General features: G+C 44.2%; 1 long non-coding RNA gene across 1 annotated transcript; it reads left to right on the forward strand.

Annotated features, from left to right (window-relative positions):
• The first annotated feature begins 11964 nt into the window (after nt 1-11964).
• LOC127341342 (uncharacterized) lies at nt 11965-14604 on the forward strand. Its single transcript, XR_011754883.1, has 2 exons — nt 11965-14313; nt 14416-14604. It is a non-coding gene; the product is annotated as an uncharacterized lncRNA (long non-coding RNA).
• The last annotated feature ends 303 nt before the right edge of the window (nt 14605-14907 follow it).

The following is a 14907-nucleotide window of genomic DNA, read 5'->3' on the forward strand; positions in this document are numbered from 1 at the left end:
CTTACTGTTTGCAAATTCTCAGATAGGGATTTATATGTACACAGACTTAGTAGGTTCAGTCTCTTCACATTCATTTTATCATATTGCGGATGCCACCATCCCAAATGATTTTTTCACCAGAAATTCATGGATATACAGTTTGTGATGTGTTCTCTGCTCCATTGCCTCGTGACCACCGGCCCCTCAGCTGCGATGCCGCCGTCATTGCTTGGTTGGGATGGGCGCCACGAGATTTGGTGTGGTCGAGCACCATCGAGGTAAGTTTTTCCACTTCGTCCAATTTGGTCATGTCTCACGACTTTCCCCTTTCCCCATTTACATTATCTTTTCTATACGTTTGTTCCAGATCTAGGAATCTATAAACCGATGTGATTCAATCTAACAGCTATTTATATAAAATCTAGGAATTTTAATCATTTAACCATATGTAGTTCCTCTTCCAAGTTCTTACCGTATCAAGTTATACTCTGTTTGTAAGGTACAACATTTCTTGCAGGCCTATCATCAAGAATCAATTACGCTTCGCAACACATTTTTGGTTAAAATGGTAGTGATGTTTCAAATATGACCTTGTCGCATCCGGTCCTTACAAAGGTACGTACATAACTTTTTCTACCGCCTCCATTAGGGAGTATATATTATTCCTACCCCTTCTCTTCCAAAGGTGCTCTCACATTCCTTGAAAACCTATACCACTGCAGTATGTCCAACTGATAATTGGAACAGTTAGTTAGGTATGTCCAACTGATAATTGGAACAGTTAGTTAGGTAACACAGAAGGCATTGTTATTATTCTTTATCTTGATCAAGCAAAAGGATGTAGTTCTATGATTCCAGGAGTGGGTAAATTGCTTATGGTTCAGGTACATCTTGATCGATACCTAAATATTTAGTTATTCGAGTCTCTTCAATGGATTTAACATGGTCATACCTCTTCTCTTGCGGGATGCTTTTATCATTCTAGATTTGGCATGAAATCAGTTATCACTGGTGGAAAAAGGGGCTTTGGTCGCGGTTGGCAACTGCCATTAGTCGCGGTGGCGCAACCGCGACCAAAGTAGCGCGACTAAAGGCCCCCCCCTTTAGTCGCGGTTCCTTACGAACCGCGACTAAAGGCCCGTCCACGTGGGCCGCAGGCGAGCGCCAGGGCGGAGGACCTTTAGTCGCGGTTCTTCTGGCCAACCGCGACTAAAGGCCTCCGCAGGGTTTAGGGTTTTAGCCCCCTCCCCCTAAATCTGGTTTCTTTTTAATTTGTATTGTTTTATTTCTTTTGGGTTTTAATTTTGAAGGAGTTTCACATATTCTACGGTACTACATACATGCATATGAATGTACAATTTCAAACAAATTTGAAATTAGAACCAAAAAGAATTCAAGAGGAATATACAATATATATTCAATATCGGATGACCATATACAATATATATTCAATATCGGATGACCATATACAATTTTGAACAAGTTTCCATCCATAATTTAGTGCATAAAAAGTTCTACGTCATCGTAATGGTGTTCTCCTCTAGGATCGATGACTTCCCTCGCCAACCATCCAGCTAGTTCCTCTTGAAGTGGTCGGAAGCGAGCTTCTGGACTAAGCGTCTTCCGGAGGTTATTCCTCAGGATGTTGTTCTCACACTGCTGGTCCCGCTCATTGCAGTATCTCCGGATCCTCTCACAAACATAGTATCCACATAGATTGGTCCCCGGTGGCTGAATATCCCCAGTCGTCCGCACTGCCATTTTAAAATGTAGCTCTTTTTTTAATTCACCGACCTTGGTATCTACGAACCGTCTCCAAACCCTACGAGGCAAAGAAAATTAAATGAACAAGAGAGTTATTAATTAGTTACTTGATATTAGGAAATGATGAACGAAATAGGCCGATCGATATAGAGCGCAAATGAATGAAAATAATTACTTTTGCATCATTTTTCTCATGTCGGCCCAAAGCGTCGGATCCATATTCAGAGAGTCGTGGACGAGAACTGAGGAGGTGTGAAATTGAATTACCATAAGAATCCAGTGGAACCTGCGGACACGATACATGCACAGTCATGCATAACTCATCGATTAGCCACATACCATGCATGGAGTAAACAAAAGAGAATGTGCTCAAGACAGAAACACTCACCCAAAATGGTAAGGAAATAGAATATCACTTTTGAGTTCCTGCTTTGAAAGAAACCGCCACAGGTCATCCTCCACGTCGACGGGGTGGTGTTCTAACACATATGAATTAACGATTTGTGGGTCAATGAACCCAACATCATGGATGTTCCTTATTCGCATTTCCCGCTTCTTCATTCTGCATAATAGCGTACACAACAAGATAGTTAGGACAATATATATATATATATATATAGTGCAGGCAATGAACGAGATGGGGTAGAAATTAATAAATCACTTACAGAACGTAGCAACTGATGATAGATTTGTCGAGGTCGCGCAGATTGAACAGCTGGAACAATTCACTCAGATGAATTTGCACATAGTAATGTTTAAAGTGATGCTCATGTCTAACTTCCGCATAGATATAGTCTTTGGCGTTTTTTATGTTTTATGTAACCCTTGTACCAATTTAGCAGACCTTTTATTTGTCGAGGTAGATCCTCTTCCTGCGCAGGCTCGACGAGAGGGCCATTCTTCACATATGTAAATACTACGTCCTTCATTGGCGCCTCATCAAGGCCTAACAGTGCACGAAGAGTGATACCTAAGTCGGCCGCTTGTTCTCTGGCACTCGTTACAGTCAATCCCTGTGCTGCCGCAGCTGCTATGATATCGGGGTCATCCGGACCGGCGGCTTTCACTATGAGCGGGGCGATCGATTGTTTACTTTGTTCCCCGAGCTGGGCAACTTCTTTCCCCCTTTCTAATTTTTTCTCGGCCTCCTCCTCCAAGGCTTTCTTCTCCGCCAACTCTTGGTTCCTCTTGAACGCGAGTGCTTGCCTACGAACTTCACGTAAATAGTCGTCAGGCAGATTCTTCGCGGCTTGGGACGGTGTGGTCAAAAATGACTTAGCCCACTGCTTTTGCTTGTCAGAATATACTGGCTTGGGCTCGCCCTCTCTTTTCTTCTTGCAGTCCGCCTTCCATTTCTCATATTCAGCAGCCGCGCGTGAGTCGACTTCCTCGGCACTACGTTCCCAAGGCCTTGTGGGGAGAGGCTTCAATGATGGCTCTGGTATCTTTGTGGTTCTAGGTACATAAGGGTCCGGGTTAATAACCCAGGACTGCTTCGCTTCTTCCGGAGGTGGATTGGGGGCGGTGTCTGCGATCACCCGCCGGACGAGGATCGGGGGCGGCGTCGCTACTCCGCCGGAGGTGAATTGGGGGCGGCGTCGGGCCGACGTGAACGAGGTGTAGGTGAAGCACCACCACCACCGCCGCCACCGCCACCGTCACCGCCACCGCCACCGCCACCGCCACCACCACCACCGTACGGGGTGGACTTGTTGGCGCCTCGCCCGGAAACTTGATAAATTTCTTCTCGCCATAGAATGAATCGGCGCTTGACATCTCCAAGTCTTTTCACCCCTTCAGTGTAGCAATGTCAATGTCCAGGTCCTCAAACCCTTGGACTATCTCCTCCACCGTGACACGAGCATAGCCATCTTGAATGGGGTTGTTGTGGTGGAGTGCTCCAGTGGCAAAGCATCGCCGATGGCTACCTTCATGGACATGTTCCCGATAGGATAATACAGATGACATGCTTTCATCTCCTTTATATCGTCCACGGGGTAGCGATGAGGCTCGTGCAAGAATTTTGACCACCAGAGGCTCCGGTGCAAGGTAATTTCGATCATCGGTGCACCGGCGGTGAGGCCTCCGTGGAAGCCACGCCGCTTCTTCTCCGCCGGCCGGCTTCCGAGATCCATTGGATGATCTTCATGTCGCGCCCGAGCCGCATCTCTTTCGGCTACTAGTACACTCACGGTTTTCTTCATCACATCCATTTCCGTTACCAACTTCGCCACAACATCTCGCATCCCGATCCATCTTTCTCTTACGGCTTCTGTAACCGTACGGGTCATCGTTCTGGGGGAACCCTACTTTCCATGAAATGGGCCCCATGCCTCGTACATGTCCTCCGTGTTCAGGATTCCCGAGGGCTTTTGTCAGGGCGTCGTTCTCTCTGTTGAACTTGATCCTCCTCTTGAGCATCCCTCATTGCCTCAATAAGCTTTTGGGTGGGTGTAATTATTTTGCCCCGATAAACACACTCCCCGTCTCCGGTTCGCCGATCCCCCATGCCCGTACCACCGCCTTTTGGCCCTTGGGTCCCATCCCTCCGTGCACTGACGGATTCCTCGCGCCTCGCCTCGCTCTCCATCTTCTCCCACCTAGGCCGCCAAAAGCGATACCCTCCTGGCCCCATAATATGATTGTACTCCTTCTTGGCCGCATTCTTCTTATTTTTTTCGACATTTCAAGGAACTGCTCGATTTCTTTTGCTTCACAAATTCTCGGCCAATCATGTTGCAGCTTTCTCATATTGTCCTTTGAAATCCGGAGTCTTGCCCCGCTTGACAAAGTCATGGGCTAGATTTTGCTTGTATTTCCGAATGCGTTGGACATCTTAGAAAGAGCGAACCGTTTGACTAGCTTGCACCTCTTCTTGTTTTCTGAATCTTGTTACCCTCCTCATCGTATTTGCGGTATTCCTGGAGGTAGAACGAAATGTTCCATAAGCTTGTTGAAGCAATCTTTTTTTGTTCTCTTATCGACAAAAGTGAAACCAAGACGTGCCTTCTTTGGCTCATTCCACTCCTGGACGGTGATCGAGACGTTGTCTCTAACAACGGCTCCGCATTGGCTGATAAACTTGGTGGCGTTCTTGCTGGGCTCCGGCGGCTGCGGTTTGCTTCCTCGACAACATCGATGGTGCATGTTTCGTTTGGTTTCATCGTCTTGGTTGCGCCACGCTTTGACGACGTACTCGATTTTTTCGACGATCCGGCCGAGGGCTAAAATAAGAAAGAGAGTCGCGCGCGTTAGTACACACATATTTATTCAAATCAGTTAGTTTGTATCACCGGAGGCTCAATGTATATATATACCTCGGCACGGAGGTGGTTGCTACTTCCAATTGAAGATCGTCGTTTATCGACGTTTCTTCGACATCATCTTGTCGACGGCGCCCTTCATCTTCACCCTCAAGGTTCGGATAAGAAGAGATATCATCTTCTTCTTGTCCTGGTAAGACATATAGAATATCGCCTTTTATGATGCCGAACATATGGTCTTCGGCGTCCGGATCATAGTTGGCCGAGAATCGGGTCAGCTCTATCGTCCGCCATATGTCGATCCACGAAAACATGTAGTAAAAAAAAATTAATTACGTGAAGACGGGGGGGTGGCGGTGGCGAAAGGGGGGTGGCAAATGGAGGGGGCGAGGAAGGGGTGGGAGAGGGTGTCGCGGCGGATTCATCGGACAAGTGCCGTGGCGAGGGGGGGAAGGGCGACGTGAACCGGTTGGGCAAACAGAGACGGCGCGGTCTCGTGCGCGCGCGCGCGGCGTCGGCGTCTCGTTGTGCGTGCACGGGCGGCGACGACTTACGGCGACGACTTACGGCCGGCGTCTCGTTGTGCGTGCACGGGCGGCGACGACTTAAGAAAAATGATGTAATAGTATATTTTTTTGAGTTCTTTTTAAAAGTGAAAAATACGAAAGTAAAAATTTAGTTCTTTTTTTGACAAACTTTTGTTATTAAGTTATTTTTGTTAAATTTTGTTAAGTTATTTCTTGTTACTTTAAAATTTTGTTATACATGTTAAAGTCAATTTTTTATTAAGTGAAATGAGGCCGGGAGATTTATTATTAAGTCAATTTGTGTTTAGTTCATTTTTTTGAGTTCTTTTTAAAAGTGAAAAATACGAAAGTAAAAATTTAGTTCATTTTTTGACAAACTTTTGTTATTAAGTTATTTTTGTTAAATTTTGTTAAGTTATTTCTTGTTACTTTAAAATTTTGTTATACATATTAAAGTCAATTTTTTATTAAGTGAAATGAGGCCGGGAGATTTATTATTAAGTCAATTTGTGTTTAGTAAAAAAACAAAAAACAAAAAACAAAAAAAGGGCGCCGGTCTCTCTTTCTCTCTCTCTGTTTCTCTGTCCGCCGTACAATTGCTGGCGAGGCAAGGGCGGCAAGGCGGCGGCGAGGCGAGGCGAGGCAAGGGCGGCGGCGGCGAGGCAAGGGCGGCGGCGGGCGAGGCGCCGGCCAAGATTGGCGGCGGCGCGGTTCGTTCCGTTGGCCGGCGCGCGGCGCCGTGTAGCAAGAAAGCAGGCGCGGCAGCACGGCGCCGAGGCGCGGAGGCGTCGAGGCGCGGCGGAGGCGAGGCGCGCGGAGGCGGGGCGACAGCCACAAAGCAGCGGGCACGGTCGGCGAGGCGACAGGCGCGCGGCGAGGAGACGAAGTGATCGAGAAGATCCGCGGCGGTTCGCGCCGCGAAATATATAGGGACCCTTTGGTCGCGGTTGGTGTGGCCAACCGCGACTAAAGTCCCTTTAGTCGCGGTTGGCCACACCAACCGCGACCAAAGGGGTTTTTCGCCCGAATTTCGCTTTCAAGGAAAATACCTTTAGTCGCGGTTTGGGAGGCCAACCGCGACTAAAGGCATTTTTCAAAATGCTTTTCTTTTTCAAAATCTTAAAAATACAAATAATATATCAATAAATTCAGAAAAATAAAACTAATTCAATTCAAAATCTTAAAAATACAAATAATATATCAAAAAATAAAGAAAAATAAAACTAATTCAATTCAAAATCTTAAAAATACAAATAATATATCAATAAATTCAGAAAAATAAAACTAATTCAATTCAAAATCTTAAAAATACAAATAATATATCAATAAATTCAGAAAAATAAAACTAATTCAATTCAAAATCTTAAAAATACAAATAATATATCAATAAATTCAGAAAAATAAAACTAATTCAATTCAAAATCTTAAAAATACAAATAATATATCAAAAAATTCATAAAAATATAACTAATTCAAATCAAAATCTTAAAAATACATATAATATATCAAAAAATTCAGAAAAATAAAACTAATTCAATTCAAAATCTTAAAAATACAAATTATCAAAAATTCATAAAAATAAAATTAATTCAATTCAAAAGTTCGTTGGCCCCCTCTTCCCGCCTCTTTCCGCCGACCCCCTCTTCCCTCCTCGTCTTCCCGCCATTTCTTCCCTGTCTTCCCGCCTCTTTCTTCCCGCCAATTGTTTCCCGCCAATTTCTTCCGGCCTCTTTCTTCCCGCCAATTTTTTCCCGCCAATTTCTTCCCGCCACTTTCTCCCCGCCTCCTGTCTTCCCGCTCCCATTTTTCCCGCCATTTGTCACTACATATAGGTAGCCCGGCTTGGCCAGCATTATCACATCTCTACAATCTCTCATCACTCTCTCATGGCTTCCACCGCACCCACTCTAACCTACCGGCGGTGGAGGAGCTTTGCGCCTCGAACTACCCTTGCCCTCCGGCTACCGCGTCCTCGCCGGCCGGAGCCTAAGCGCCGGCGGCGTGCGGTCCCTCCCGTCCCTCGTGGTACTGCGCGCCGGCGGCCATCACGAACCACTACTACCTCGACCTCACGCCGGAGCAGCGGATGAATCCGCCGGGCATCCCGATAACCAAGCATACTTGGGACGCCTTCTTCATCAATCGGCGTGAGAGGCGCTCGCCAGTATGAGGAGGACGGTCCGCCTCCCGGAAACTTCCACGAGGCCGGCCGTCGGCTATGGTGGTACGGCCGGACTCTGCAGAGCGTCATGGACTACATCACGGCCGGCGATATCCCCGGCTGCGCTACCCTCGCTTCGAGCCACGAGCGCCGCCCGACGACAATGACGACAAGAATGACGACGACGCCGCAGCAACTTAGAAGGCGACGACTACCAAGACAACGGCGGCGGCTATGAAGACTACGAGTATGCATATTATACGCCTAGGCAGGAGTATGACTAAATCACTCCAAATTTCATGTATGCAGGAGTATGACTTAGTCACTCCAAATTTCCTATATGCAGGAGTATGACTTAGTCACTCCAAATTTCATGTATGCAGGAGTATGACTTAGTCACTCCAAATTTCATGTATCATCGGTGCTATCTCGAGTCAATTGAATCATTCAAAAATGGACACCAAACACATCACGGTAATATAATTCACATGATTCATTCAACAAAGTTTGGTACAATAAATTATTACACATCATTTCTTCCCTTGTGTCCCCGCTTGCTTACGATTGTGCCGTATCCATGGAGCATCCTCATCATTTAACTTAATGCTTGGGTCGGTGTTCACTTTGAAGGGCGGAATTTCAGCAAACATATTATAATCTTCGACATGTCTGTCTTGTCCTCCACTCCCACGATGTTTCTTTTCCCCGAAAGAACAATGTGGCGCTTTGAATCATCGCATGATGTACCGATCGTTTTCTTATCTTTCCGTTTCCTCGGTTTGCTACTCATGTCCTTCACATAGAAAACCCGAGCGACATCTTTCGCTAGGACGAATGGTTCGTCAAGGTAACCAAGATTGTTGAAATCCACCATTGTCATTCCGTATTGCCGGTCCACCTTTACCCCACCTCTGTTAGCTTGAACCATTTGCACCGGAACAAAGGGACCCTAAAGGAGGGTCCATAGTCAAGTTCCCATATCTCCTCTATGTAACCATAATATGTGACCTTTTGCCCATTCTCGGTTCGCATCAAAGCGGACACCACTGCTTTGGTTGGTGCTCTTTTTATCTTGGGCGATCGTGTAAAATGTATTCCCATTTATCTCGTACCCTTGGAAAGTCGTTATAGTCGAAGATGGTGTCTTGGCCAACATGTCTGGTGATCTACAACCTTATTGTCACTCATTAAATGTTTTCTCAACCAATCGCGAAAGTCTCCATGTGGGCCTTCCTAATCCAGGATTCGGGCTTCCCAGGGGTTTGTCCGAGCGTAAAATATTCTTGTGTTTCTCAAAGTACGGAGCCACCAAGCTGGAATTGGTCGAATCGTGTGGTGTGCTTCGATCGAGAATGGCCGTCCATACATATCATTGATTTCCTTCCGATCGTGCCTTTTCCACTTAGTCTCCCTCGTGCCGCGATTGAGGAAGACCAATCGGCTTAAGGTCGTGAACAAAGTCAACACAAAACTCAATTACCTCCTCATTTCCATAGCCCTTGGCGATGCTTCCTTCGGCCTAGCACGGTTACGAACATATTTCTTTAATACTCCCATGAACCTCTCGAAGGGGAACATATTGTGTAGAAATACAGACCGAGAATGGAAATCTCATCGACTAGGTGAACCAGGAGGTGCGTCATAATATTGAAGAAGGATGGCGGGAACACCAACTCGAAATCGACAAGACATTGGATCACATCGTTCAGAACCGTGGTAGAACTTCGGATTGATTACCTTCGAGAGATTGCATTGAGGAATGCACATAGCTTCACAATGGCTACTCGAACATTTTCCTACAGAGCCCCCTCAAAGCAATCGGAAGCAATTGCGTCATAATCACGTGGCGGTCGTGAGACTTCGTGTTTTGGAACTTTTTCTCCGCCATGTTTATTATTCCCTTTATATTGGACGAGAATCCCGACGGGACCTTCATACCGCTCGGCATTCAAAAAAGATGACCTTCTCTTCTTTGGTCGAGCGTAGCCGGCACGACCTTGAAACCGTTCCGATGCCGGTCATCGTGGTCTTTCAAACATTGTCGGTCCCGCCGTGCTTCCTTTGTATCATTTGACTTCCCATACACGCCCAAGAAGCTTAGGATGTTCACGCAAATATTCTTCGTAACGTGCATCACGTCGATTGCAGAGCGGACTTCTAGGACTTTCCAATATTCTAGCTCCCGAATATAGATTTCTTCTTCCACATGGCTACGTGCCCGTCGGCTCCCTTCGGAATCGATTGTCCGCCAGACCCTTTCCAAAGATGACTTTCAAATCCTTGACCATATCAAATACCTCGGCACCGGTGTGTTCCGCAGCTTCGGCCGGTGATCTGCCTTGCCGTTGTAATGCTTGCCTTTCTTTCTTCTTGGATGACCTTTCTAAGAAATAGACGATGCCCAAGGTACACGTTCTTCTTACAATTTGGCAAATGTACACTTTCGGCCTCATGTAAGCGGTGCGTGCATGCATTGTATCCCTTATTTGACAAATCCTAAAGGTTACTAAGAGCAGCCAATCGTTGATGGTTACGAAAAGCAACGCTCGTAGGTCAAATTCCTCTTCTTTGTGCTCATCCCACACACGGACACCAGGTCTGCCCCACAGCTGTAAAAGTTCATCAACTAATGGCCTTAGGTACACATCGATGTCGTTGCCGGGTTGCTTCGGACCTTGGATAAGCACCGGCATCATAATGAACTTCCGCTTCATGCACAACCAAGGAGGAAGGTTGTAGATGCATAGAGTCACGGGCCGTACTATGGTCGGAGCTCGCTCGCCAAAAGGATTCATGCCATCCGTACTTAGACCAAATCTTATGTTCCTTGCGTCGGTACAAAATCTTTGAACTCTCTCGTCGATCTTTCTCCATTGCGTTCCATCTGCGGGGTGTCTCAACTCCCCGTCCGACTTACGGTCCTCTTTGTGCCATCGCAACAACTTGGCATGCTCTTTGTTCCCGAACAGACGTTTCAACCGTGGTATTATAGGAGCATACCACATCACCTTGGCGGGAACCCTCTTCCGGGTTTCGGCCCTCAACATCGTCGTCACCGTGGTCATCGCCTCCGATCTTATAACGCAATGCAAGGTGCATACCGGGCATTCATTCAAATTCTCGTATTCACCGCGGTAGAGGATGCGATCGTTGATGCATGCATGTATCTTCGTAACCTCTAAACCTAGAGGGCGGACAACCTTCTTTGCTTCGTACGTAGTGGCGGGCAACTCGTTATTCTTTGGAAACATATTCTTCAACATTTTCAAGCAAGTTTTCAAATGCCGAGTCACTACACCTGCTGTGCCTTCCATCTCGGCAAATCCGGTGTGCAGCCCAAATTTTTCAGACCATCATCGCATCCGGTACAGCGCCTTCCTGTGATCCTCTAACATGCGATCCAAATTCTCCCTCTCTTTTTCGGTTTGCCAAGCGTCTCCGTGCATCGGCAATGGTCCGACCAAGATCATCAACGGGATCATCACCGCCTCTTCTTCACCTTCCCCTTCACCTTCCCCTTCACCTTCAAAGATCCTCCATGAAAGTATCACCGAAATGAGCAAGATAGCTTTCATCGATGAAATCATCCCCTTCTTCATCTTCTTCCATTATAACCCCTCTTTCTCCATGCTTGGTCCAACAATTATAGCTTGGCATGAAACCGTGCCGGCAGTGCATGTGAACATCTCTTGAGGAAGAGTAACCATTCCGATTCTTACATTTAACACATGGACAGATAACAAAACCCCCCGCTTGTTCGCATTAGCCACTACGAGGAAATCTTTCAAACCCGTCTTGAACTCGCCGGAGAGTCGGTTACCGTACATCCATTGTCGATTCATCTGCATTATTATAATATAAAATATATAATTAACCATCATGCATTTGTTAAACTAACTAGCTACAAACAATATAAATTAAACAATGAACTACACACATGCACATGCACATTTTATCAACGACACATCAAAGGTTCAAGTTGCTAACCGCGATCGAGGAGGAAAAAATAAATGAGAAAGCTCAAGTGTGGCTCCAACACTTCATATCATGTTTGTTTCATGCTCTTGGGGCATTTCATCAAACACCTTATGTGCATAAGAGGAACCAAAAGCAAACCTAACACCCACTTGTGAAGTTTGTGAAGAGAATGGCACCAAATGGCTAAGTGTTGGCTGCTTTGGATGGGTATATATAGGGGGGGCTTTAGTCCCGGTTGGCCAACCGCGACTAAAGGCCTTCGGGCATCTTTAGTCGCGGTTGGCCAGGCCAACCGCGACTAAAGACCCCCACGTGCACCGGCTGGCCACCGAGCGCCCTGGGCCCAGGCCTTTGGTCGCGGTTCGCCTCCCGAACCGCGACTAAAGGTACCATTAGTCGCGGTTCCTACAGCTTCGCGACTTATGGGGCTCACCCGAAGCCTGTTTTTCTACCAGTGTATATTAGCTTATTTCTGCTCTGTTCTGCTATTGAATTATATGATTTTTATAATTTAGCTTTCATACATTTGTTACTCAAACAAACTTATTTACATAGGTAATGACACTGTTAAATTGACACTCAAACCAAGTTTAATATAAATTTACGTGTGCAAGATTGATTATATATCATAGATTTTTTTTTGAATGAACTAACAGCCTATATAAATTGATCACATAAATTAAATTTACGTATGAAAAGTCATAGTTCATAAGCAGTTAACCATGCAGTTGTCCATTATTCTGCACTAAGGTGGCATAAGAACTTTCATAAATTATTAAGTCACACTTTTGCAGTAGCACCTTCAACCTACAAAATAAAACTTAGAAGCTGCATATGAGCACACAGATTACGAGTCAAATATGCATCATATCTAAGCTCAATATTGCAAACACTGAAGAAAGACAGAAGGATAATTTACCATATACTTCTTCTCTTATTGGTTGATTATTTATAGTTCATAAAAATTACACTGAAAAAGAAAATTGTTATTTGGAAAATTCCCCACCTCCACAGTCCACACACAGTGCCATTGATTTCCCTTTCACATCTCCATATTCTTAATGTACATTCCATTGTATGGTTATGCGAACTCCAGTGTGAATCTTGGAGTAATATCTGTGTAAGGGGTGTGCTATATTGGAAAACACTGCTAAACCTGCCTTGTCCTTTTTTTTACATAAACCTGCAAAAAAATTCTTTCAGTTTTTTCATGAGTTCACCTTGATGCAGATGACCGTCTACCTTTTGTCTGATCTCTAAATTGGTAATTAGTTGTTGGCACATTTACGAGTACATGTCACGCCTATGTCACCATCACACTCAAACAGATAATCGAAACATCTGGCAGATGAGTCTGGTTTTCCTCCACAGAAAGGCTACACCCACATAGGCTAGAAATTTCTGTACTTACAATTATCCCAAGGCACAAAGATGATACATTAGCGTTTGGAAATAGCACAGAACCTCACTATTGCATTTGGAAATAAAATCTTGGATTGATTTTCTATGAAGGGATATAATTGAGTATCCTCATGTGCATATATTTATCTACCACTTCGCGTTGCTGCCTTCCACGCAACCTTGTGTTTTTCTATTTCAGAGATTTGCTGAGTAAGAAGAAAAGATAATGTTGTTCTGCAGATCCTAATTTTTCGTTCATCACATATTGCCTTTTCTTTTAGCATGAACATTGCTTAATTGCACTCTCAGCATTGTCGAACAGGCCCTTCTATTGTTCAATTAAATGTGATCAAAAGATTTATCTACTATTTTAGGGACAACTCCTTTGGGAAGTTTACAAGGATGCCTTATGTTCAAGTTAGAGCGATTTTTCTATTTGGATGTTCTTTATGAAAATTCAAAAATAGTTTCCTGCACACCACTTTATTTTTCTATATTCTCTCCTAATTTTTTCATGTACATCAGTATGAGTTTAAATGCTATCTCCTAAATATTTCAGTCTGCTGGGTTCCTACATGTGTCCAGATCTATGTAACTATTGACTACACACGAGTGGTGAACTTAAGTATTGAGCGAGGGAAGAAAATATCACCAAGGTAACATACTGAAACACTTGAGAGCTTGTTTCTGAGAAAATTTAACATTTACTACTCACCTAAAAAGGCATGTACTAACATTCATGGAGTAAGATACAATTATGAACAAGCAGCGCCCCTTCAGTTTAAGCAATAATTTAATTTAGTTAGGTTGAATTCAGTGTGTAATTTTATTCTAACCCAGTATATCTATGATATGCTATTTGCATAGATTTTTCTTCTTTAAAACGGATGTCCCATCATTTGCTTGCATATTTGTTTGCCCACAACCAAAATGTGGCTTTATTAAACTGAACTTTCTTTAGCTTTTGCCCTACAGCTGAGAGCAGGTATTATTCCCTCATCAAGCATGCGATTCAATCTATTTGATGTTATCAAGCGATGTCATCTTGCTGCCAACTACTGCATTATTCAATCTATTTGCACATTCATGTATTATTACTTTGCCAATGGTTTACCTTAACTATCTATTCCTAGATTGACTTAGTGTTCTACCTTATTACAACTTATGGCTTCCAAGATTACTTCAGTTAAAGGAAGAGGCCTACCGCTATGACTTCGATGGGAATCCTACAGATTACGAGGTTTGATCATCGTTACCTGAACTATCACTACTTGTGTGTCAGTACCTCTGGTCTCTGTTTCGAGTATTGATCTCTGATCATGGAGTCATTGTGTTTGAACAGCTTTGCTTTAAACCTGAATGGTACCCACTCCATGTGTTTAGCTATTGTAATCTCTGAACAATGTGTTCATGTCCGTATTGTAATATATTTTCCTATTTTCTCACTTGTGTTTGGCACATTTCTCTACTTCATTATCTGTAATTACCTCTCTGATGGTGAATGGAATGTTAACCACTCATGTTTCCTCTACATTATGGTGGTTCTCACACACGTCTGGTAGAAAAGGAATGCTTTAAATATTTGTTATTGTTTACAGTCTCTCTGTATGTTTATTTAGATTCTCCCAAAGTGTTGAGGTACCATTTAAGATTATTCGAGTCATTCTATATATCATATACATTTCCCCATTATCTTCTTTGGTTACTTTTATTTGGTCTCATTTTCTATGGTAGCTTGAAACATGTTTTTACAATCTAAATATTATTTGTTTATAAGAAAAAAATGTTAAGCCAGATATAGATATTTGCTTTTGTACTTCGTTCTGGAACGCCA

This window comes from Lolium perenne, chromosome 3 (genome assembly GCF_019359855.2).
Source record: "Lolium perenne isolate Kyuss_39 chromosome 3, Kyuss_2.0, whole genome shotgun sequence".
Lineage (NCBI taxonomy): Eukaryota > Viridiplantae > Streptophyta > Magnoliopsida > Poales > Poaceae > Lolium > Lolium perenne.